The following is a 24,532-nucleotide window of genomic DNA, read 5'->3' as shown; positions in this document are numbered from 1 at the left end:
ACACCCACAACTAATGCTGTTTTCATTCGCACACTTGCACAGTTGTTTTACTCTCACATTTCTTTTTTTGCGTCCGATTTAATTTCCCTAAATCTGTTATCATTCATTTTTAGCTGAATGTAAAAAAAAAAGCACATAAAAAATACGCCTGACCTTCTAGAGTTTTATTTCATTCATTACTGAACTTGTGCACAGTATGCTATTGCTACAGGTCATCTCCAGCAACAGTCAACACAATATCTGTCTGGCAATTAATTTCAGCAGCTAATCGATGATTGTTTGTGTGTTTCAGTGGAAAAAGACTTCCCTCCCCCTTTTCTTTTAGCATTTTAATGCATCGTCACATTTGAAATCTTTAAGACAAAGCACCCCAAAAACAACATTAAAACATTTAAAAATAATAAATAAATATAACTTTAATAGCTTAAGATAACTAGCATCTGCTGTAAGATGATATTGAGAGTATCAGCTGGAGATGTGTAAGGAGGTAACTCAAAAACTCTGTCAAAGTCATTAACCGAATTTCAAAGCAAATTGTCTAAGGAGCTGGGAACTTCCACAGAATGTAATAAATTGTGTAACTTTGCAAAACATTTATTGCATTAAAAATTGTAACGTTGGTCTATTTTAAATCAAAATGTTGAATTTGTTTTATGTTGGAAAAAATAATCTTATGTTAACTTCCACCAATATAAGAGCCAGGAATATATTTCTTGATAACTAATACACACTTCAAATCTGTGACAGCATGGTTTTGGAAAATTTAGACTCATTTAGAGGTTTTTTTTTCAGGCAAATACACGAAAAGAAGAATCTCCATCATTTAGCCACGTCTATAAACGTGTGCGTCCTTCCTTTGTTAAAGCAATAAAACAAGCTAATACTTCCTCTTTCCATCCTTGAACCTCTCAGTCTCCCTCTTGTTCAATCATGACATAGTCAGACAGCATACACATCTGTCCCCTTTGGCTATTCCTGACAAGTTCAACTGGAGAGCCTTTGAGACAAGGGGAGGGGCTGCGGGGAAAAGCCAAAAGTTCTGCCTGAGTGGTGCCTTAAGGCAGCAGATGAGACACAAAGATAATGCTGGGTGGTTCTCATAGACCACAACTGAGAGATCCCACCTTAAAATCAGGTGGTTAATTTGAAAGTTGACAAGCAGGACTTGTCATGTACAGTGGAGTATTAGTAAGTCATGTTCATTCAGGTGTCTGAAACATCAGATGGGCCCTTAAAACAGGCACTCAAACACTCCACTGTCCATCAGTAAGGAGACAATGTGCTGACTGACTAATACAATTTGGATCATCTTGTGTCTGTTGTATTAATTTGTGTGTGCAAAAAATATGCGATAGATGTGACACTTTCCTTGTACTTTAATATCTACAAAGAATATAAATGTGTTTTTATACATCAGAAGCATCAATAATGCTCTCCTGTGTTTTAATTTATCTCAGATAATTTAAAAAAGGGTTAATAAAAAGTCTGCATGCGTCTTTTTTCTGAAAATATCTCGCAAGACATAAATTCTACATAAGCACAACTAAAATTACTGTTTTTATTTATTTATATTTTGCTTTGAAAGAAAGCTTCTTCACTTCTTTAATGTAAATTCGCATCATCTTATGTGAGAAATCAGTCGACCTATGTGGAAAGAAAAACCAAGTCCTGACCCTGAGATACGTAATTGTCTTTCACTGAGTATAAAATGATGATGAAGAAAAAAGTAAAAAAAAAAAACAAAAACCCAACTAGTCTTTGAAGTAGAAGCAAGGCTGTTGCAATTCTGCTGCAAGCAAATCAAAGCAGAGAGGAAAAAACAGTCTGTGACCAAGAATGACAGGCCTGAGAGAATGTCACAGCAATTGTGGGGCCATCACTGGCAAGAGATGATGGGTGATTGCTTTGCGTTCCACGGCAAGTCCATCCTGGAGGACATTGCGCACCCTTGCTCATCTGTGGCCCAACCTTTGGCGCTGACATTTAAAGTGTTGATTTTGGAGCACTTATGCTAATTGTTGTAATTTTCCTGATGAAGCGCCATTCTGATACCTTGATGTGGCCAAGATAGTTTTACATTTTCTATGTGGTCCTCTTTGCCATTTGCACTGTGTAGTGTCAGCGCAGAGTGCTACTGAAAGCAGACAAAATTGCAAGCAAATTGCATCAGATTGCCAACATTGTGAAAAGGTAAATTGCTTGCAAATCTATTTAAACCACTGGCCTATTTTCATCAGCTATGGTACTTGGTATTCATGATTGCTTAATTGGCGACCTTTTCTATTGTGTAGTGCTTTATGGTGCGATGGAAAACGATCTTTACCAAACCAATTACCCTTTTTTTTTCTCTGCACTACTACATTAGAGCTGTGATTGCAACAGCTAGTCCTTTGTAAATGAACTTTCTGGTTTCAGAGAACAGGCTAAAGTGTCATTTGTTTGATATGATGTTGTTGAGCCTTTTTTTTTTTTTTTTAAATAAAAAGCAGCGCTAAAAAGATGGACTGTTTTAGTTATACCCTGTACACGTGTGACAGTAATAAGCCCATAATAACCTCGTCCATGTGAGAGACTTGTTAAATATAAAAATATTTTGTCACACTATCAATCATGTGTATTTACCTACCGCTTAGGCTTTATGAAGCTTCAGATATGGCCATTTGAACATTTCCTGCAGTTTTAGGCAAAACCTCAGTGGGCTGTTAAGTTACATTTACTGGCAGTTGATATTAAATATGCTGGGATTTAAATCTGTCCTCTTTCTTATTTACAGCAATTTATTTTAATGTGTGGTGGTTTACAGAACTCTGCAAACCGATTCACTATCACAGGAAGCCAGTGCCGTTCTAGCAACTTTAATATTATCCTAAATGCTGAGAAATTAATTTGAATCCCTCTCGTTTTGGTTAACTGATCAATACATTTTTCACCAGCCTGGCCGTCCACTGCAGAGTTCCATTTTCATTCATTATTGTCTCAAAAGCATGATAATGAGAAAGTCCCCCCCTCTCTTTCCTAGACAGACTTTTTGCAGTATTGAATTTAGTGAAGTGCTGTCAGTCTGCTCACTTCTCCTCTGCCAGACAGGCCAATAGAATTAACCCTGGATTAACCCACCAGGCCCAAGTGCAAGGTAATGGCCTTGGCTAATGGCTGTGGCTGCCTGGTGCCAGGTACTATTGACTCTCGTTGGCACAATTTGTTCCATCTGAGGGGCAGCGTGACAGCATGGTCATCTCTGTACAGCTGGCGTCCATTGCCACTGCCAGGCGGAGATAATGTTCGACCACGCCATTGAGCCAGGATCATAAGGAGCAGTGTTCTCTGGCCTCATCTCCGTCTTGACAAACATGGGAAAGGATCCTTTAGGAGAACATGCTTTAGGAGAGCTTAATTTATGTATTTTTGAATCTTTGTATTTGGTCCAAGAGAAACAGTAATACTCTTCAAATGGTGATGCAGTATAAACCACCGAAACAGTTGGTCATTGATTTAGCAGCTTCCAAGCACTTAAAAGATTTTGAGATGTTATCGTCACTCATATAAAACTGGCAGGTTTGAGGCTACAGCAGGCTTTATTTCAGTCCACTCATTTTCTGGCAGCTTTCTTCATGTAGTCACTCCTGTGTATAAACAGCTCTCATCCTTAGTTTTTTTGTGCTCATGTCTTTGCCTGGGGTGTGGGAGTGTAATGCAGGCGGGGGGATGAGAAAGAGGGCTTAAATCTGTCTGAACAAGGAAGCAGTCTCCTCCTCTTCAGTAGATTAGCTTATTTTAACTTCGGTCAGGCTTTTACAGAGGCAGAGGACGGGGTTCGGTGTGTGTTTATGTGGATGTGAGCGAGGGGTGCTTATAACCCCTCCTGCCATTTTAGCAGACCTGAGCTCTGAATGGGAATGTGGAGGTGAGGGAGGGGGCTGTAAATTTTCTCTGAGTCAGGCCAAAGCTGATTGATCTCTGAGTGTAAAATCGATAAGTAGACACTGTCATTTTTGTAAAGGATGACTTGGAAAGAGAAAATAAATTAAGACTCCCCAGATCGGACTGGATGTGCACACACTGATGGTTTGGTCTAATTAATTCAGTGCACTCCGTATTTTGGTAACGTTGCGTTCGCAGCTTCAATCTCACAGGTGCCTAGCCATGGCAGGCAGTGCTGGCAGCAGCAGACCCTTTATTACACTATGTATATTTCATCGCAAACATGCAGAGAAATCAGACACTTGCCCTTGCACTCCCTCCATGTCTTGATTCCTGATTAATCTCTGTTGTTATTTTCAGACGTACATCACGTCAGGGGTTGATTAAATCAGGAATTGAAAGCCATTGTCTTTCTTGCATGTCCCTTATCAGAACTAATATACCTGCTGTGGTCATTTGTCTTGAGTTGTTATAAGAAATAAAGACTGGTGCACTTTTCTCGTCCACAAGATATTGCACGAAGATTAATTTACTACTTCTCATCTCTTTGCTCCTCAGTTTACTGTCTGCAGTGTCACTTGTAATATTTTTCATGCTTAGATATGCTGTTTTCACTTATTCATTCCTGTTTCACCTTGATCCTCTCATCTATTATATTACGCTTCTTCCGAGCACCGGGAGAATATAGTCCTCATGCCTTATTGGATTGATGGTTACAGAAACCATTGCATAATATCAACTTTCAGTGGGCCATTTTTCACTGCGTTTCCCCCGATGTTTCATTTGATCAGCACTCGCGATTTGCTCTGTGTTCACATCTCCAGCTAGTGTCTTTGTTTATACCCTTGTGCTCTGTGTCATGTAGGACATCCTTCCCTGAAGTGGCGTATGCATGAGCAGCGTGTGTGCGTGCGCGTGTGTGTGTCTACTCAGTGGCTTTTATCACTTGGTCTCTAATGTGTCAGATGTTACTCAGGATCCACTCATCATGCTGCTGTCTCCACTGTTCAGCGGGACCATTAAGGACACATCAGGCTATCAGGAGGCAGCTCTCGGGGACTGGCAGGCATTAAATACTCCCTTTGGCCTCACTCTGAATGATCTACAGGTCAGAAGGGCTTTGCACATGGCTTGGGGCTTTAGAACAATCACTGTGGAATAGAAACCTGACAGATTTGCGCATTATACATGTGGGTCAACCTTGCAAGTTTATAGTCTTTTGAGATATTTGAAGGGTCTGCCGTATGGAGCGGCTAATGCTGAAGGCTCATATCTCTCTTGACTACGCTCGAGAGAGACCCAAGACTAACTAGACCAGATTTATCTCGGTGTGTAAAACAAAGGGGTTCTGAGACATGTGTCTCGCGAAGTAAAAGAGTAATTCTTTAAACCATCGACGTGAAAGAAGATAATTTGTATGTGAAATACTCATTTAATTCGCATTCACTAAGCAGGTTATCAAATTAAATCAGGGCTCTGTTAGGCCTGCCACTTGGGCTTTTGGGCCCAGCTTCATGTGTAAAATTGGCCAACAAGAGATTTGGGAGAGCGCTTTGCACACTCCTGTCACGTCATCTCTTGGCTCCCCTCAGGAGGCCGATCCCGGGGTCAGTGCTTGTGGAGAGATGCCTCTATGGACTGCCACAGGGCGACAGGGCCACAACACCATCTCCAGCTGGGCAACTTATTACAGCCCCGGTCTTTCTCAGCCCCTCCTCACCTGCCCCAGCCATTCACAACATCATCAAGCCATCACATATTCATGAAGCTGGGGGCTGGTGGAGTGTGTGTGTCTGTGAGCAATTGGTGTGTGTGTGGGGTGGGGGGGTACCAGTGCGGTGACACTGTGCAGCGGTTGCGGCAATGGTGCAGTGTTTGGGAGAGTGCAGTTGGAGCTGTAGGGGGGTGAATCTGCAGGTGGCTGTCACATCCGTAATTGCCTCATACTTCCCTCTGCAGCGTAAAATTGTTTTCATTATGTGTCATGCACACAGTGCCAGGCAAGGGCCCCTTGAGAGCATTCCCAAGAGCCAGAGGGAGGAGGCACTCCACTTAAACAGCCGCTTAGCTTCAAATAAGAAAGGAGAAAAGGAGCAGAGAGAGGAGGTGGAGGAGGAGGAGGACAGGAGAGAGGGAAGGGGTGTGGAAAAAACAGAGGAAGCTCATCATTAACTGTGTTCGAACAACAGCAGACAAGTGTGAGCTCATGCACAAAAACCAGGCAGAGCTTATCCTAAACATCTCAGTTACCAGGGGGGAGTTGTGTGGCTTCAACCATACTGTGAGCTCCTGGAGGGCTTCCGTGGTCAGAGGGGGGAGAAAAACAAGGAGCGGGAAAAGAAAAGGAGAAAAAGTTTCCACCTGACTGGAGTTCCCATGGTTTACCATGCAGGAGGGTAAGCAGGTTTCAGCAATAAACTCAGGCATTGTCAGGCAATAATGCTCAGTCAGGTCCCTCCATTGGGATTCAAGGGTGTCTTTTTCTCTGCTCCCTGCGCTGCACTAATCACAGGCCTACTTTGTTTAATTGCAGCAAAAGGGAGAAAATGTGTTCAAGAAGTCATCCTAATCCCTCCCCTTTACCCCCTGCTCCCTCACAGCAACCCCCAGCCAGATTTGGCTTCTCCGTGCTCCGTCCCTCTCTTCTGCTCCACAACGCCCCCCCCCCCCCCTTTTTTTTTTAATGAATTGTGGGACTTAAAGACACAACAAACAGCAGAACTGTGATAAATAAAGGATAGAGCAGAGGGGGATTGTGATAGGTAGGGGCCTGAGGTGTTGGCTGCTTATGTATGAAAAATCACTTCCGCTGGATTTAAATGCTTGCAACAAGTGCCATTACAGTAGGTTTTTTCCCCACTCCCTCTCTCGCTCTCATTTTTTTTTTTTGTTTTGTTGATGTTGCTGATGCACAGGTGGTGGCGGGGTAGAAGGATCAGATGAAAAAGTCCCGTATGCAGCCAGCTGCTGTTAGCTCCACGGGCAACGCAGCCTCGAAATCATCGCTGCTGCAAAAAGCACGTCAAAGCTCCCTCATTTGACACAAATTCACTTCTTCTATTTTTCAATCACAGATTTAGAAACTTAAGGTGCTGTGCATTGTACTTGATGACTCTGGGGTCACGGGCCCCCAGGGGGGCAAAAGAGGGGATTTATCAATCAGGACTCCTCGTCTTTCTAAAGCTGAATAAAAAGCGACCCATGAAGAGACAAACCAGTCCCCTTTTAACTAAAGGCTTTTCTTATTCATTAGATCCGGATTCTGGCTTCTCCCTTTACCTCCTTTTCTAGAGAACGAGGCATCTCAAGCATAGAAAACCACTGAGTGGAAGGAGACAAATATCAAAAAGATCCTTAAACTAAGGTTTTGGATAACATCATAGACACTGTGCCTGCTATGACTGACTAACAGAAAATTGTTATTGTGTTTTGTTTTGTTTTTTTAAAATCACTAACAATAAATTGCAAATGTGCAGCCATCATTTAAAGGTAGCTGATACTCAAGGATTCACAGAAAAGAAAAATTGTGATTAAATTCAATTTTCAAAAATAATCATCAGCTGCTCTGTGTCAATCATTTTTCTTTGTCTGACATAACAAACAGTAATTTCCATTTTTCTAACAAAGAGAAAAAGTTAAAAAAAAAACCCCCAATATAAATATGGTAACATTTGAAAAAAAAAAAAACCCACTACTTATTCCACCAAAATGCCAACAACTGTAATCACGATTCTCCATCATCAAAATCTCTGCCAGAATAAAGATTACTTTAATTTGCTTTAAATAAGCTCACAATCTGTATTTTTTTTCCAAATTGAAATCTTCTAGTGTTTTGTTATTATTTCAACAGTCTGTTACGGGTGTTTATGCCTGTTTTAGGCAAATCAATTCAAAGTTTTCCCAAACTGATGTGAACTGATGCACAAGAAAACCCCCCACAAAACACTCTTGATAATTACACAAAAGATCCAGTTTTGTAAACACGTCAAAGCACCGTGAGTCTCTAACAGACTCTCCACGCTTGCGTCGAGAATGGTGACAATAAGAAGAGGACACAGTTAAAAAGAAATAACTTCATAAAAAAAAAAAAGCCCACACTGAGTATGTACTTGTAGAAACCCTTCTGGTCTAAGTGGCTGAGGGTTTAGATGAGAAAATCCACCCTAAGTAAACGACTTCCCATGTGACCTGGGGCAAGTCACTTAACCTCTGTCTTCATGCCCACCGCCCAAGTTTAAACAAGAGGATTGCTCAGTTCCATCCCCATACACTCCTCGAGTCCCCTCTGACCGAATCATTTTGCTCAGGATGAAAAGCCTGGTGAAAAGCAGAGTTGTCAAAACAAACAAATATACATTTTTTTTTATTACAATGCCAACCACAGGCAACACTTACAAAGGCTGCTAAACATTAATATTTCCTATTCCAATCAATTTGCTCAAAAACACAGTAAAACAAATCAATTTCTTATTAATATCCACCCTGTGACACCACATGGAAGTGATACTAACAAAGAATACCAGCTCAGAAGTGGCAGTTGCATAATGACTGTTGTTACCATCTAACCGTTTGCACAAAAACTGCCCATTTGAATCACTCGGCCATCTTTGTGGCTAAATTTGGATCTTTTCTAACCTTGTTGTCATTTTATGATATCCACATTGTCTCACAGTTTTATGATTCTTTTCCTGCTTTTTCGCTTAACTTTAGCGAGTCTAACTAGAGACTGTTGCGAGCCAGTGAGGGCTACTGGTGCCTGTGAATGTAGCATTATATGGCCCAATCTCTTTCTCACTCCCTGAAAGACTGTTTAAATGGTTTGGTTTATTATTGCCCAAGGAAGGCTAAAGGCTTCTGTCAGCATTTGGGAGAGGGAATCACTGCCTCTTTACTGGACAGCTGTTCCGGCCTTACCCCACTTTTCATATGGATATGTATGTTAATGACAGGCAATGGACTGGAGATGAAGAGGCCTGAGCGCTAGGCCCTCTCTTCAGCGCACTTCTAAAGCTTCCACAAAAGGAGCAGTAAAAGAGGCTGCAATGGTGAAGCTCCCACTTTTGTGCCCTGAATTAGTTCTGCAAGCAATGAAAGTGATCTTTTCTGGACGACAGGGGAAGTCTGCCGATGGCTGGACCAACTCATTAGCACAAAAGTCTGTTGGGACATATAATTGACTGACGCAGATCCCCCGCCTGTCACAACACAGCATAGACTGTGGGATAGCACACATACTAGAAAAATACCTATCCTCTTCAAAACTCACCTCACAGTTTACATTAGACCTGCCCTCCCCCTTTCTTTAGGTGCTATTGTGTTTACTTCCTTCTTGCAAATATCACATCCTACAGCCTGCTGACGGCTGTGAAGCGCTGCTTCCTGTTGACGTCATTAAGAAATATCGCACCTTTTGACATTTGTTGACTTTGACTTCACTGGAAGACAAAAGTAAATGTTTGGGTGTTTTTACTGTTTTAGTTTCAATATCTTACATTTAGGAAACCTTTTGAAGATTGACCGAAAAAGAATTAGAGTAGATGAAAAGACTATTCATCTTCCATTTGTCATTATAACGTTTGTAACAAATTGCCTTAAGCATTTGAGTTTTTGTGGGTGTTTATTTTACACCATTTTTAAAAATAATAAATGAACTAATATGTGCGCTGACTGGAATATCAAAATCACTTTCTGGATATGCAGCAGGAATCTTTTTCTCTCTCTTTCTCTTTTTTTTTTATAGACTGGAGTAGCAAACCTGCTCTGCACACCAGAAGCCCCTAATGGCTGCATCATGGTTAAATTGACTGGAAAATGCTGTTTTAATTTCCATGTTAATTGAAATGGACTAATTGTTAATATATTCTGAGAGCAAAGTACTAAAATGGAATAATTTTCCCAAAATTTAATCTCTGCGGAAATGGCTTTGGAAGCGATCGCCGTTTTTGAACGCTTCTCTGACCACGCATTAAAAATGAATCACAGATAACCAAATAATTCAAATCTTATAAAGTTATTTTAACTTTTTGCACACCAGACAGGAATATCATTTTTTCCCCTTTCTTCTTAAATCCAGATAGTGTAAAGGAGTTTACTTGAAAACAATTGCCATTGTTTTTCCATTTTTAGGCAGAAGAATTTTGTCAAGCAGCTAAATAGGGTATTCTTCATGGTCTCCCTTCTTCACAGGCAACTATAGAAATTAGCCCTACGTTTCTCGGCTCTCACACATGGATACACACGCTTGCATGGACACAAGAAAAATTTCTTTTCTTCTGTCAGCATTCCTGGCCAACAATGGCTAGATTAGTGGACGTGAGGGCCCCCTCGGGGGCACGTATTGTGGCACAGAATACCCTCGGCAGGAACAGCTGGTAGGGGTTAATGGCTACTGAACCTCTCAGCCGGAGCCCTTTCTCTATTGTGTGTTCCGCTCATGGGAAGGAAGGAGGCCACTGACAGCTTCTGGGGTGTGAGGAACCCTCAGAACAGCACCCGGGTCACCCCAAATGGGGAGCAGGGCAGAGGGTGGGGAAAGAAGTAAGGGGGAGGGGGATGTTGATGCTTAGGGTGGTAGGATGGTGGTAAAAGGGAAGTCTCTGTGGACCAGTGACCAAAAGCTGCACAGCTACACAGCCAGCAGTAGAATTAGCATCAGTGTATATTCAGCAGAAAACAAAAAAAAAGGTTGGACAATGGGAGTGGCAAACTGTACACAAGGAGGGACGGGACTGAAGATGACAATGGGGAGGAGGGGGCAGCTCAGCGGAGGCTGAGTGACATCAGCTTATCATGTGACTTGATGTTTACATGAAATAAAAGCACAACCAGTATTGTAAGATTAATTAGTGGCCAGAGTCTCTGTAGCATCTTAATGATCCCGTTGCCTCGTTTCATTGAGGCAGCAGGATCAGCTTGTTGTGAGCTGAGGGCTGGGGTCGCTCTGCTGGGGCTTCTATCCTCTGCAATAGCCCCACGCATTAGTATTCAAAGCTGAGAATACACAGGAGTAAGCAGTCCTCAGATGCTGCCCCACGGTTGTCTGTGTGCTTGAGCTGTGAGAGAAGCTCTCCCATCCAGTCCTCCTGAAGTGTGCGTGTTTGTGTGTGGCCTGTGTCGCCTTGTCTTGTCAGCATCACAGGGCTCTAGCCCCGCCACCCCGAGGAGCCCCTCTGTCAGAGCCGGAGGGACTGCATCCCCGATTTAATCCCCCAGTTACTCACCCCCCGCTGGGCAGCGTGGAGAAGCCGTTCTCCCTGATCCATCCAAGCCTCTCACACCAGCGGCCACACTCATTAGAGGGCTGATTATGATAGTGTGCGGGTGTAATGTTTAATCGAGTCTGACACCTGATTTGCCATGTTACAAATCCTGTCATGCAAATTGAGCCATTTGTGTTGTTTGATATGGAGAGATAGGCTATGAAATGAAAGATTAGCCCTGAAATGAGGCACAGGGGATGTGTGCCCTCTGCTCCTGCCGCTGTGATTACATAGATGAGAACAAGCATCTTTTTTTGGCGCTGGTGTATCGCATCGGGACAGGACGCATTAAATTAACATGGTGTTTTTCCTTCCCGCAGGAATCAGAAGAGGAGCCTATCAGTGAGAAAATGTCTCATCTCGTCCCCGACAAACAAGGGCAGGGTAATGGGCCTCTAGGAGCATGCTCTTTGAAATCACACCAGCCTGTGACAACTGATGTAAATAATTCAAATGTCCTGAGCCTCTCAGGCTTGGAGTCTGCATAATAAAGGCAGTGCAGCATCTTATGTGGCTGCGGCCAAATCAATGCATGGACGAAATTGTTCTATAGCAAAGCAAATGTAATTTCAGCCTTTTAGTAGTCGGGGAAAAGAATCATTGACATGCTGTCGGAAAGTATTTCAATTTCACTGTAAAGACAAAACAAATCGCTGATATCGGTGCAGCGTTGCACTGAAATTGCTGGGGGTGTCTTGACATACAGATGGCTTAAATTAAATGGGGGGAGCGCACCACTTGGCATTTTTCACATGCCCTGACACCTGTTTTAAGAACGACCACTTCTCATCTGTAGCAACACACAGGGCAGTCCAAACAAGTGCTCTCGAATGTCTTATGTGGCCTCTCTTATCAGTCCTCTTACTGTAAACATTTCATTTCCTCACCCTGTCAGAAATGTCTTTGTTGCTCGGGCTTTAATCTGAAAGACAAAGTCATCCACATGGCTTCCTCCCGCTTGCTATTTGTCTTTTGCTTTCTCCTCTCTCATCTCTTGTGACAACCTTGTCTTTAGAGGGCTTTAAGTTCATGTTCCAGTTTTTCTTGGCCTTTATTGCGAGTGCAGAGGTCCTCTAAAGTATGCTCTTCTGAGTGGCTGACTGTTTGTTTCTTTGTCAGTCTGAGGTTACAGTGCTGATGTTTATCTCCCGATCGGCCGAGGATGACATTACCGCAAACGCTGTCAAATGCCATCAGTCGCTCGGGGACTTTTTTATTTTTTATATTTCACCCCTGTGAGGTTATTTGTGCAAATTAAACACCGCTATGATTTCAGTGTCTCTGGGCAGACAGCCAGGACTCGATGGTGAGTTATTACAGCAGCAGAAGCCTTTTATGTGAGTCAATTCACGTCTCAGAGGAAATCTACCTGTTTTTACAAGTCATCTCCTCCGAGAAACACCTGTACTGAGAAACAGACTCATTGTTTTTCTCTAAGCTACATCGTAAAAGATTGAAAGAGCGGAGAGACAACACCAGGCAGGTTTGCTGAATCACTCATCCTTTCTGGCGCCACTCGGCTGACTGAAGAGTTCCTGTCAGATGAGTGAGTGATGTCGGATTAGAGATCCTGTAACTTGTTACTACGATTATATTGGCCTGTTTTGCTTTACAGGAAAAATAGGCTCATCTTTGGAAGCCATTACAATATAAGACACATTGATTAATGATCACTAAATGACCCTTTTTTCATATTTGAATTGGATTTCTGGCACAAAAAAGCCCAAATGATTAACCGATTGATTTGATATTTTTGATTAATGTGAATTTAACAGGTTTTGTGGACATTCGAATGCAAACAGAAATAAAGAATAGATAGTATGTGTCATTAGTTTCAAGGCAGCTTTAATCAGCTGTTGTGAAGGACAGCAATTTCTCTCCAGCTAGCAGTGCAAACACAGCCTGACTTATTTTCAGCTCAAGTTACAGTCTTATCCATAGATCGCCCCATATAGAACTAGTGACTTGCTCTTTCCTGTTAAATATAAATGTTACTGTTTTCCCAAACTGCCCAGAATATTGTAAAGTTATTGATTAGTCGTCATGTTTGGCCGCTCTTATTGATGGCACAAGAATGTGAAAGTAGCTAGCAACCCTGATGTAAAGAACAGGATTTATTGCCCAGAATCTCTTGAACAATTTTATCAAAAGCCTATTCCACTGTGACATTTTTTTTTCTCCCATAAATCAGTGAGGGGAAATCTATCAGTGGACAGTAGTGAGAGATAGATGAGCAGAGGGATGAGAGGGTCAGCAGAGATTTTTCACTGGTCCTCCCCATCACAGCCGCAGCCTCACTTTTTCACCTTTATGAATTGGTCTTTTACTGACTGGCCGGGCTTTTAATTTGTTCCACACACTTGGAAAAAAAAACTCTCAACATTTCGACTTTGCACATAAGATAATGTATTGATTGTTAAAGCACTGGTGCATTGGGTTCCTCGCTCATATTTATATAGCAGAAACTTTTAGATGAATGGTTCTCAGGAGCTGGATCAACCCCCACAATATTAATATCCTGGATATATTCAATTTTGGCAGTAAAGATATTAAGAATCGGGGGCCTCGACACATTTCACTTTAAAACCATCTAACTGTAAATTCAGACAGGTTGTATTAAAGAGGAATAAGAAAAGGAGTGAGCATTTTGCAATAATAACAAGCTTGTAAAGCATGCCATTGTTGGTCATGGATGCATCCTGGTCCTCAGGCATGCATTCATTTCCAGCAATTTGTTTAATTAAGGATCACAAGTGTTGAGCTTGTATTGTTTTACTTCACTGTGAGTCTATATTAGGACGTGTTATTCACCAGCCTCACTGCAGAAATGCTCAGGCATATAAAACGGGAACAACTGAGCATAAAAGCATGCTTCTACCCTATTTGTTTCATTGGAATTAGTCAAAAAGAGTATTATTGGTGTGACCCTGATTTTTTTTCGTGTCCTCTTTTTTTCTTTATTTGATGGATTTATGCCTTTGTCATTACTCTCGCTGTAGGGTGTTGGTGTCCATCCACCCAATCTGAGTTGATTGAAGGCCTTCATTTGCTATGCGGCCATGTAAAGTAGAAGCCTGGAAATATCACGCTGACCTTGATGCTTCTTTCTGATTCATTTTCCCTGACACCCTGTCCTCCGATGGGATTTCTCAGGAGTTAGACATCCAGCTGATATTTGTAAAGTAACTCTTCCCTTAATTTCCTTCAACGATGAAATATTGGCATGTTTGTTCGAATAAATATTGGGAAATTTATAATGTGGACGCTAAATGTGGGGTTTCAATTACACTTATTGTATTTATCATGGAAAAATGCAAGTATGTGTATAGAATCGTCTTAGTTTGGGAAAAAAAAGTTTTAAGCAGGGAGACTTACTTGGAACTTTATCAGCTTAATGTAATTTTACAGGATATAATCAATATTTTACAAAAGACACAAATTCTCTCTTACTGCCCAAGTAAAATTATTTTTCAGTCTTTTGATGCTTGACAGACTTTGGTGAGATTCGTTGATGTGAGTGCTGATAGTAAAATGTTTTTAAGGATGCTTAGTTTGTTTGTTTAAGCGCTGAATTTCTTTTTATTAAAACGACCTTGTACCAGGAAACTAAAAGACAGTCAAAAGAGATCATAACCAACATTTAGAGTTAGACATTCATATAATATATAATCATTCTAATAAACTTTAATTATTAAATATATTAAATATTCTTCCTGTTTTGTGACAGAAATCAACTGAACATCTGCAAAAAAAAAAGATTTTCAAGATGTGACCTTCCTATTTGCAGTGACACATATCTTCACAGGTGGCTCTGCGAAATGTTTCTTCTGCAAAGTGGCTCCATAATGTTGTCAGGTGACATTGTTGGCATACTTGTTAGCTTTGCCTCGGAGCGGGGACGAGGAAGCGGTGAAGACAAGTGAGAGGTGTTGTCTACATGTCTGATTTACTGTCCTGCTGCGTTTGAAGTAGGACAGGCGGAATTTGCCTTCACTCTTCTTCTTTGTGATCAGTTGTCCCAGATTATAGCCTAGGTGAGGCCTCTCGCTGTCAAGCACAGGATATAGGAAGTACCTGTCTCTCATAGCCTCTGGACATTGTCCCACAACTAGTTTTCCACATTGCATGTGCAACCCTACACCAATATTTTAGCCTGCTTCACCTTCAGCTTTTACATTATGACTTGCGTGCAGTGACTAACTTGACTAACAGAGATTACAACACAATAATTTCACAATCGCAAGGTTAAAATGTGCATGTAGCATGAGAATAGCCTGGAGCTGTGGCACTGATGTGTTTTAACCAGTTGTGGACCCAGACAGCACAGCTTGAGCTTGGCGTCAGCAGTGTTTTCTTTGCCAGACCTGTTCAGCAAATGGAAATACAAGCCAATACATGCGATGCGTTTGACTCTAGCTCTTTTTGACAACAAGCATTTCAACAACATCAACAGGCACTGCTGCTGGTGCCAAAATCTTCTTTGTTTAAATATTATAGCGTACTGTTTACTTTAAAAAGCTGCCTGCTGGCGAGGGAATGGTTCTTTCGCTAAGGGACTCTTCAGACTATGTGTATGTTTTTATCATCATCAAGCCATGATAAATATTTATGTATTCCTCACATTTTCGGTCTTCCCACCTAATCAGTCACCAGAATGTGCTTCAAGACAGAGTGATGCTGGCACAGTGTGGCTGATTAGAGTCAATCAGCAGGGGGTGAAACCAATGTTTCCCTCAAAACAACCACACAGACAGAGGACTGGAATTTCTCCTCTCAGCACATCAGCTAATGGCGCAGCCAGATTTTCATAGACCGAATGGCAGCTTGATTGTGAGCCGCATGTTCGTGCGGACACTGATTTGGTGCTGTTAGGGCATCCAGAGGGGGAAAAGGCAGAATATAATCAGCACCTTCAAAAGTTAAACAGAGCACAGGCGTCAAGTAAATTGATTGGATGAGACCTTGTAAGGGAGCTGATCTATCCCAAGAACAAAAGCAGCCTTAAATGGAATATTTCAAAGTGCAGGAGTCCAATCAGACAGTGGAATCAACAGCATCTGCAATCGTCATCGTATCAACGTGAAGAATCGGTGCAAGTTGAGATGCAGAGTGTTACTTAATGCTGTCTGTGCCAAGGATAACTAAAAATATCAGTATAAGGTAATCGTTCAAAGAAGAAAACTGTCAAACTTTGTGTTTTTATTTTTTGTTGTTGTTGGTTTTGTTTTTGTTTTTTTTGTAGATAAAACCACATTTTTAATAGCAACACAAAGTTTTCACTATGACTATTTTGAGAGTGCTGAGGTCAGAGGTTAAAGTTCATAAAGGAAACATAAAAAAGGCTTGTATTTGACAGCAAAGGGGATGACTGCTGTGAAATAAACATTATTATAGTGACTTGCATTACTGTGTGTCAGATAAGAGACTTTCAAGTGTCTTTAGAGAACTAAATTACTGCCACTGATATTTTAGCATTTCAATGGCAACCTTAACTCTCAAGGCTGTCTTTGTTTTTATTTAAGGCTCAGGCCTTTGCTGTTGGTATCAGTTAAGTTTCCCATTGAGGAGGAAATCACAAGAAACCAACATTCAAATGATGGATAAAAGGCCTCTGTGTGTTTTTGTTTTTCATCATTGTATGGCCATTTCAATGTATTACCTCAAGGGAAAACAAAGTAACAGTGATCGCCTTCACACTGTGTAGCTGATGAATATTGCATTTTCATAAAAAGGGATTGAGCCATTTCATTTCATTTCAGCACAGCTGCTATCTGTCTCTTGTTGTTTGACAGTAAAATATGAAATTTGCCTTTTTTTTAACATTTGAGGAATTTTAATACAATAAACGTTGACTGTGATGCACCTTTGTTTGACCTTTGAAAATAAAATTGTACCTTGTGTGAGCATATCCCACTTCACTCCATCTTTGTTTTGGAATTTTGATTTTAAAAAAATAATAAAAATAGAGCGGTTCAGACACTTTGAGAGGAAAGAAAATCATTTACAAGAGGTAAAGCCTTTACTTTTTATCAGTAGTGAGTAAAATAGTCATTTGCTATTTATGCTAACAGGATTGTTTTGTGTCAGTTTTGTTTCATTTGTTTCACGAGCTGGTATTACGAAAATGTTTTTTTGAAAATCAGGACACAACACCATATTTTGTGTATGTACCCATAACGGCCTTCAGTGTGGTCTGTTTTGTCCGCATCGAGCATTTCACCTGCGCGTGTGAACTCCAAGTGGCTTAGAAAATCTCTGTGTGGGGTTCTGGAGGCAGCAGTGGGTCCCAAATTGAATTACATGCACATTTCTCAGCCACAAAGGGGAGCTATCGCTAATTAAAACCATGTGATTGATGACACTGACGCTCCATGTCAAGGGAGGATAATTCACTCACAGTCACTCTGCTGCATTGGTTCCTGTCTCCACGCCATAAGCTACTGTAAGTCCAACACTTCCTTTGCTGAGAGGAATAAACACCTGAAAGAACCATTTTTTTAATGTTTGAAGACTGTGGCTTGTTTGCCACATATGTGAAATCATTTAAGTGAATTAAAGTCACTTGTTAAGGGCAGCATCAGCATATGAATCTGTGTAATGTATATACATTTACCCTTGTATGCACATACAGTACATGCTCCTAATTATCTTAAGCCGAGTGAAACTTTGACCTGCTAAAAGGGAAGCTGTCAACCTATCCATCCAAGAACAGCACTTTGTGAGTAATCACTGTGTAATGGGTTTCATACTTGTTCACTGTATTATACACAAACCCTATATGCAGCTACTCACACACAAACACACATAAAGACTCTGGTACAATCCAGCTTGTTGCTTTATTTACTGGTAAGAGTGTGGTTTCTTGTTAGGAAATAGAAAGCAAGCTTAGCATGGGTTCAGCTGGGAGAACTGAGAGTAGGCACACCATACATGGCCACACATACATATTACCACCTAAAGACAACACAGATAAACAGAAAAAACATAAACAGGAAGGTGAAGTGAGGATTCGAGTGTACTGATGTTGGATTTTTAAAGTAGAAGATAAAACCAAAGCAATAATGTAACTAAGGATTAAGAGGAATGTATTTATTCACGAAACACAGAAACCTGCTGATTGTAGCAGGCACTTTGGCTATTGGCACCGCACACAGTGCACTCAGTCAATAGATAGCGAAGTATTTTGTTTGTGTTCTTTGTTATTTTAAAGGTTTTTGCTCTGACATGCTTTCCTAGGGAGTGACTTTTAAGTTTGACTTGAGTTAAAGGGTCATTTTAAATGTTAGAAAAGAAAAGTAAACCTGAAAGCAGATGAGCAGAAGAGAATGGATGGATGGAGAAATGGATGTATGTGAAAGTAAAACCCAATGACAATCAAACTTTCTAGTGTACCTGAAATTAAAAATCACTGTAAGTCAGTGTGTGCAATTTTAACAACACCTTCAAACTAGGAAAAAAAAAGTCTCGCCTCCTTTTATGTAGCAAATGCTACTAAACATTATAACATGTTGCCACCTAAGCAGAACAAGTCCATGTTAATGCTCTCTCTATAGGCAGACTATTACAGTGGTTCAGAGCTGCTGCTATCGTCGGCCAGGAACAATTTTGCACTCTTAAGCTTCATACAAGTCAGATCCTGTCAGTGGGTTAGTTTTGTTCAAAGGACCAATTAGTGGGTCCTACCTTAGCCTGCAGCTAAAAGGCCTAATGGGGGCATCCACCTGAGAGGTGCAGAGCTCTCCCCACTGGGCTTTAATTTGAGAGAGGAGTGGGTGGCAGTTTCTGAGGCTTTTACCATTACACAGGACTTCATTGTGGCTGCTGACCGTTTGATCTTAAAATAATTTACTTAATGATCTCACCACGGGAGCAATTGGTGCTGCTCGATTAGTCTGCAAGGTCTAATGGACATGGGAAAGAAAGAGGAGGAGGAAGGGAAGGAGGGTGAGGGAGAAATGGGGGGTGCCACAGTGAGGATTAAATGAATCTGCTATGCAACCTTGGGGAGGTACATTTTTAGGCATAGGTAAATTCAGAGGTGAAATTCTCTCAGTTTTACAGAAATTCAGAGTGTGTAACAGTGTGAGGAGCTGCAGCAGTTAAACAAGCCATTAGGCATTTCTTTAAAATGTTTTATCATATAAAGGCTTACTAAAGACTTTGCCACATGCCGATTATGGGGGATCTTTTTTTCTTAGAGTAATTTGGGATAAACAAGAAAATATTCTTGAACCTATGAAGTGATTTATATGTTAAATGAGGCGACCTAAAATTGAGGATAACTGATATATCCAGCCTCTAAAACATGGGCAGTCATTACCACAATTTTCATTAACATTTTAAATTGTGTGATATTTAGAGAAACACTTATTCCAGTTGAATTAATAAATCAATTTACAAGCAATTTCAAAGCATCAGCATCTTGTGAAAAAACCATGTGAGGGATCACCAAAACCAGCGGTTTTTCATGAAAAACAACCATGTTTGCAACTTTTTGAGAAAAGTGTATCGCTTCGTTTAAATAATTGTTTCAAAATGAGTTTATTTGCTTAAAAGGGGTTGTGTAACTAACAGAGGAATATCAAATGATTTTTGAAAACTAAAAACAATCAAAAGGTCTAATTCAGTATTTCAGTTTAAGCTGAATCCCTTTTTATACTATTACTTCTTTTAAACCCTTTTATGTAAAAAATTACAAAATGCAATTAAAAATATTTTGGGTTTTTTAAAAGGTTCTGCATAGCTTGAAAACCAAATGCTGTGTTAAGGTAACAAGTGGCAAAGTTACTGTTGAGCCACTGATGCTGCAGCATACTGTGATAACGTCACGAGGCTAGTGATTGGTTAATGCTTCACCATGTCACTGTAACAATAAAAGACTCTCAGCTGTGTACATTTGTTGTACATCATACCCTTCAGGCAGTGGCGGGCACCGTTTTTTTAGCTTGATATTATTAGATAGTCCAAATACTGCAGTGCTAGCTAAGCTTCCTAATCCAGCTTCCCAATGTTAGCCATCATTGTGTTCCTTGTTTCATTTTCCACTGCTTATTATTCAATATTATGCCAAGTCAGATTTATAGAATGTATTAAAAGAAAGAAAGAAAGAAAGAAAGAAAGAAAGAAAGAAAGAAAGAAACAAAGAAAGAAAGAAAGAAAGAAAGAGCTAGTTTCTCGTCCTCATGTTAAACTGCTTTCCTATCTTTACACCAAGTGTATTGGCCGGGGTTAGCTGGTTAGTATGCCAGTACATGGACGTCTTTGACCTAAGGTCGTAGATGTTAATGCTTTACATGCTCTTGGTAATTGATAAACTGATAAATACTTTATTGTCATTGCATCCAAGAAAAACACATACAATGACATTTACTAAGCCGTCATTGCAGTGAAGCATGCCATAAAACCCATAAAACAACAATAATAAACACCATCAAAAAAGAAAACAAACAAACAAACAAAAAAACAATAAATTGTACACACAGTCCAATCATAAAAGAAAAACAATACAAAAGCAGTATACAAGACCATTCAGTAATTTATTAATGTTGGTAATGTTTCTCTGTTTGTTGGTTTGTTTTGTCAGTAAACTAACAATCTGGCTAATTGTACCATTAAGGAGGATAAAATTGTTAAAAATAAACATTGTTTGCATACATTTAAGTTTGTGAGAGGTACTTAATTCAACTTTATTTATACATAACACCTTTCATGAAAAACATGCACTTCAAATGCTTGAGCTTAAAAAGCAACAATGATTTTTGAAATTGGATAAATTAGTCAATAAAATGAAATAGTAAAAGTATTTGATACGATAAATACCAGGACTCTCACAGCATATAAAAAGCAACAATAAAAAATCAGTTGTGAAGATAAATAAAACTCAGTAGAATACAATTAATATCAGGGATAGAAGGTATATAAAAACTATGACCGTTGTGTTATATTCCAGTGTTAGATATCATAATCTGTGGCTTAAAGAACATAAAAATGTATGAAAACTAGTGACAGTGAAAAACAGTCCCAACCAAAACAGCTTCAGGGATTCACAGGAGAGTTGAAAAGGTCACTGTACTTCTAGGACACACTCCGGTACATGACTGAAAGGCTCTCCTGACCTCTGCGCATTGAAAACGAGCCAAAGAAAGCTGGGGGTTGGGGGTCTGAGGCAGCCATTAGCAGATAAGGCACTTCAGGTAAGTTGGTGCAGTTTATTTTCCCCACGGCAAAGTATGAAAAGCGGAAAAAGGGAGGTGGGTGATTAACACAGATCACTATTATTAAATCATGCAGGAAGGTTCTTAGTGCACATGAAGTTGTCTGTAACATGTCATGACAAACTCTGGATCACTGGCAGGAAGAACCCAAATAAATCTCTGAATGGAATTTTTGATGGGAAGGTACGCCATAATTAGTATCTTCACTTTTAATGATGAACTGCATCTGTTTCTCTTGTCAGCATTATAACCTTATTCAGAAAAATGCAAATATGTAACAAAAATGCAATAGTAAAAAAAAGAGTGCTGGCGGTAACATTAAAATAAGCAATTTAAATTATTTTGTAAGATTTTAATTTAAGCTATAACTGTTCCTATCAGGTAAAGCTACTTTACTTGTTTCTCTAAAGTGATTTTTGGGCTTTTCTAAGGAAAAAAAAGTCATCCTTATGAAACTACAGAAATTGCATGTGGTCATGTAAATTGATGAATGTTGATTTTTTACTAGCAATTGAGTGACTTGCTGTGTTTCTCAGGTAATGTTGCAGAATATCATAAAAGCTATGCAAGAAATAGCGAAGCAGTTAACTTTTACAGGGTTAATGTCAGTAATCTGTTCTTTAAAAAAAGTAATGAAAAAATGGCTACAACACTGCAAATAGTAGCTCCCTGAGCTTATGGAGATTGGCATTGATTCTAAGTTTATTTTCATAACACGTGCCAAAACTCTCAAAGACAAATTTGAATGAAATGTAGCATAACTGGACCACTGCAGTGCAAATTGTCACACATTCATTCATTAATCTGACAGCAACACCAGTAGGGAGTAAACCACTTTTTTTTAACTCTTTATTTCCCCAGCAGAGAATTCTAACTTAAAATAAAGTCATGATTTCCCTCTGAATTATGATGTTTGTTAAACTAAGTATAATAGTATGATACCTGCAGAGAGGACAAACACTGAAGCATTCGGTGGTTGCCATTCAGTTTGCGCTCTTGATTTTATGCCGACACGTTTACTGTGGCATGTGCAGGAGTCAGCCTCTTCACTTTAAAGTGGGCAGTAACTGCATCATCAACAGTGCAGTAATTAAGAACCAATATTGTTCATGCCCAATGCTTTTTGTGTTCTGTATGTGGGTTGGTGGGACAAATGAGGATGTAAGGGATAGGCAAAGATGGAAGCAGATGATCCACTGTGGGGACTCCTAAAAGGACCTACCAAAAGAAGAGGAAGAAGATAAGTATTCTAACAATGTGCTATTTGTCCCTAATTTGTTATATATGATCATATTTGATATATTTAACTTGTTGTCTTTTAGTCAGACTGACCATACTGAAATAAACCAGGCACTGTGTCCTGATAATGATCTTGTGCGTACATGGTCGTGTGTCTGAAGCGGCCATCAGACTGTAAGGTCTTGGATGAATTTTAAACATTTATTGACCCATCCCCCCCACTGAATGGCAGTAATCCTTGTGCCGGGCCCAGCCAGAGACCACGAGGTGTGCATATTAAAAGTTTTTACTGAGGCTCCACAACACCTGTGAGCCCCTCACCATTGAGCCTTGCACCACAAGAACATAAATCACAGCTTGTGAGTGGAATATCTCATAGAGAGCCAGCATTCCACAGCTCGTGCTGGGATTAGGAAATCAGAAGGGCACACGCTCTGCAAATGCTGCACAAGGCCCCAAGGAAGCCAGGGTGTTGAGAAACAGCCAAGGAGGCTCACTCAGCTCTGTCATTTATAATGGTGCCGGACTGACAGAAGCCCCTGGGATATTACTGCTACAAACCCCAAACCACTGACTGTATGTGCCATCCAAGCAAGTACAAATTATGGTCTAAACGAAGCGGAAGAGCTACTGCAAATTGCAGGAAGCGTTCTCCTGTGTCTTCATTATCTTGTTAGTTTTTTCGATAAATATATTTTCCACAGCATGTGGCTGAGATTACCAGAGTAAAATGAGCTTTCTTCATACAGTGACATCCTGAATTGGCCATTTTACTAAATATATGCAAAATAAAATGCGGATGTTTTGCTGTCAAATGCTACATTCTCACTGCAACAGGTGTATGCATGATTAAAACTACACAGAGGACATCCATGATTTGCCCTTCTTTATAGCCCATTATGCATTCCCGAGGAAAAGGAAACTGTACTGTGAGAAATGCAAGCATTTGATATGCAAAAATGCTCTTCGTGTATCCTTGGCCTGTGTTAGTCAAAACATTGATGAGATTAATTTGCATTTATGGAGTGAATGATTACACAAGTACACTATATGAGGAATAAAGGGCCCAGCTCAGGTTAAGGCTGATTGACAGAAGCATTGTCTGGTGGGGCTTCACTTCATTTTGAGAAGCCCAAAGTGACCCCATGCATTATGGCTATGGGGGCAGTGCCAGTCTCTCAGGATGCTGATTAAGTGGGATAAGCCAGCCCCTCAGACACAAGTGGCCTGACCATGCTGGGGGAGTCCTACCTAACTGCTTACACCCAGCTCCACCCCATACCACATACAACTGACACAAGCATAGGCATACAAACATCAAAAAGTGACATTCATTGCTAAACCAATTTATTAAACAGCTGGACCAGCTAGATCAAATAAACCTGGGGTCTTAGTTTGGTTTTATCAACTTTGGATTTTTAGTTTATTTCAACCATGTAAGCTACTTAAACCACTTGGTTTTAAACCCAAGCCTAAGCATATGCTCTAATAGGTATGTGTGTGAACCTAACTGAACAATGGTGATTCTACAACTATTGTAAGGTAATGGCTGCCCTTAAAGCTTTTGTTTCCCAGCTGAGGGACACTTAAAACGAGCCTTTCAAGATAACGGCTGTTGTAGGCCACCGGCTTCCCCAGTCCCCCCCCCCGGGACAACGTATCCATCACCAGATGCCCTCGGGTGTGGGCTAACAAATTTGTTCATTCCGGGGGCTTACATAACACACGAAGAGTTTATTTTGCAGGATTTAGCGTGAACTGCCAGCAGAGATCCCACTTACAGGTTGCGCGCACAGCAGTCCCGGTTTTTAACATGCATTAGGCGTTAATTCACTAAAGGGCAAAATCCCCCACATGTAGGCTATTATTTGCCACCAACACATCGAAACTGGTTTGTCA

Source organism: Perissodus microlepis, chromosome 11 (assembly GCF_051167445.1).
Source record: "Perissodus microlepis isolate ML-2025 ecotype Zambia chromosome 11, ASM5116744v1, whole genome shotgun sequence".
Classification (NCBI taxonomy): domain Eukaryota; kingdom Metazoa; phylum Chordata; class Actinopteri; order Cichliformes; family Cichlidae; genus Perissodus; species Perissodus microlepis.
This window is presented reverse-complemented; position numbering follows the sequence as displayed.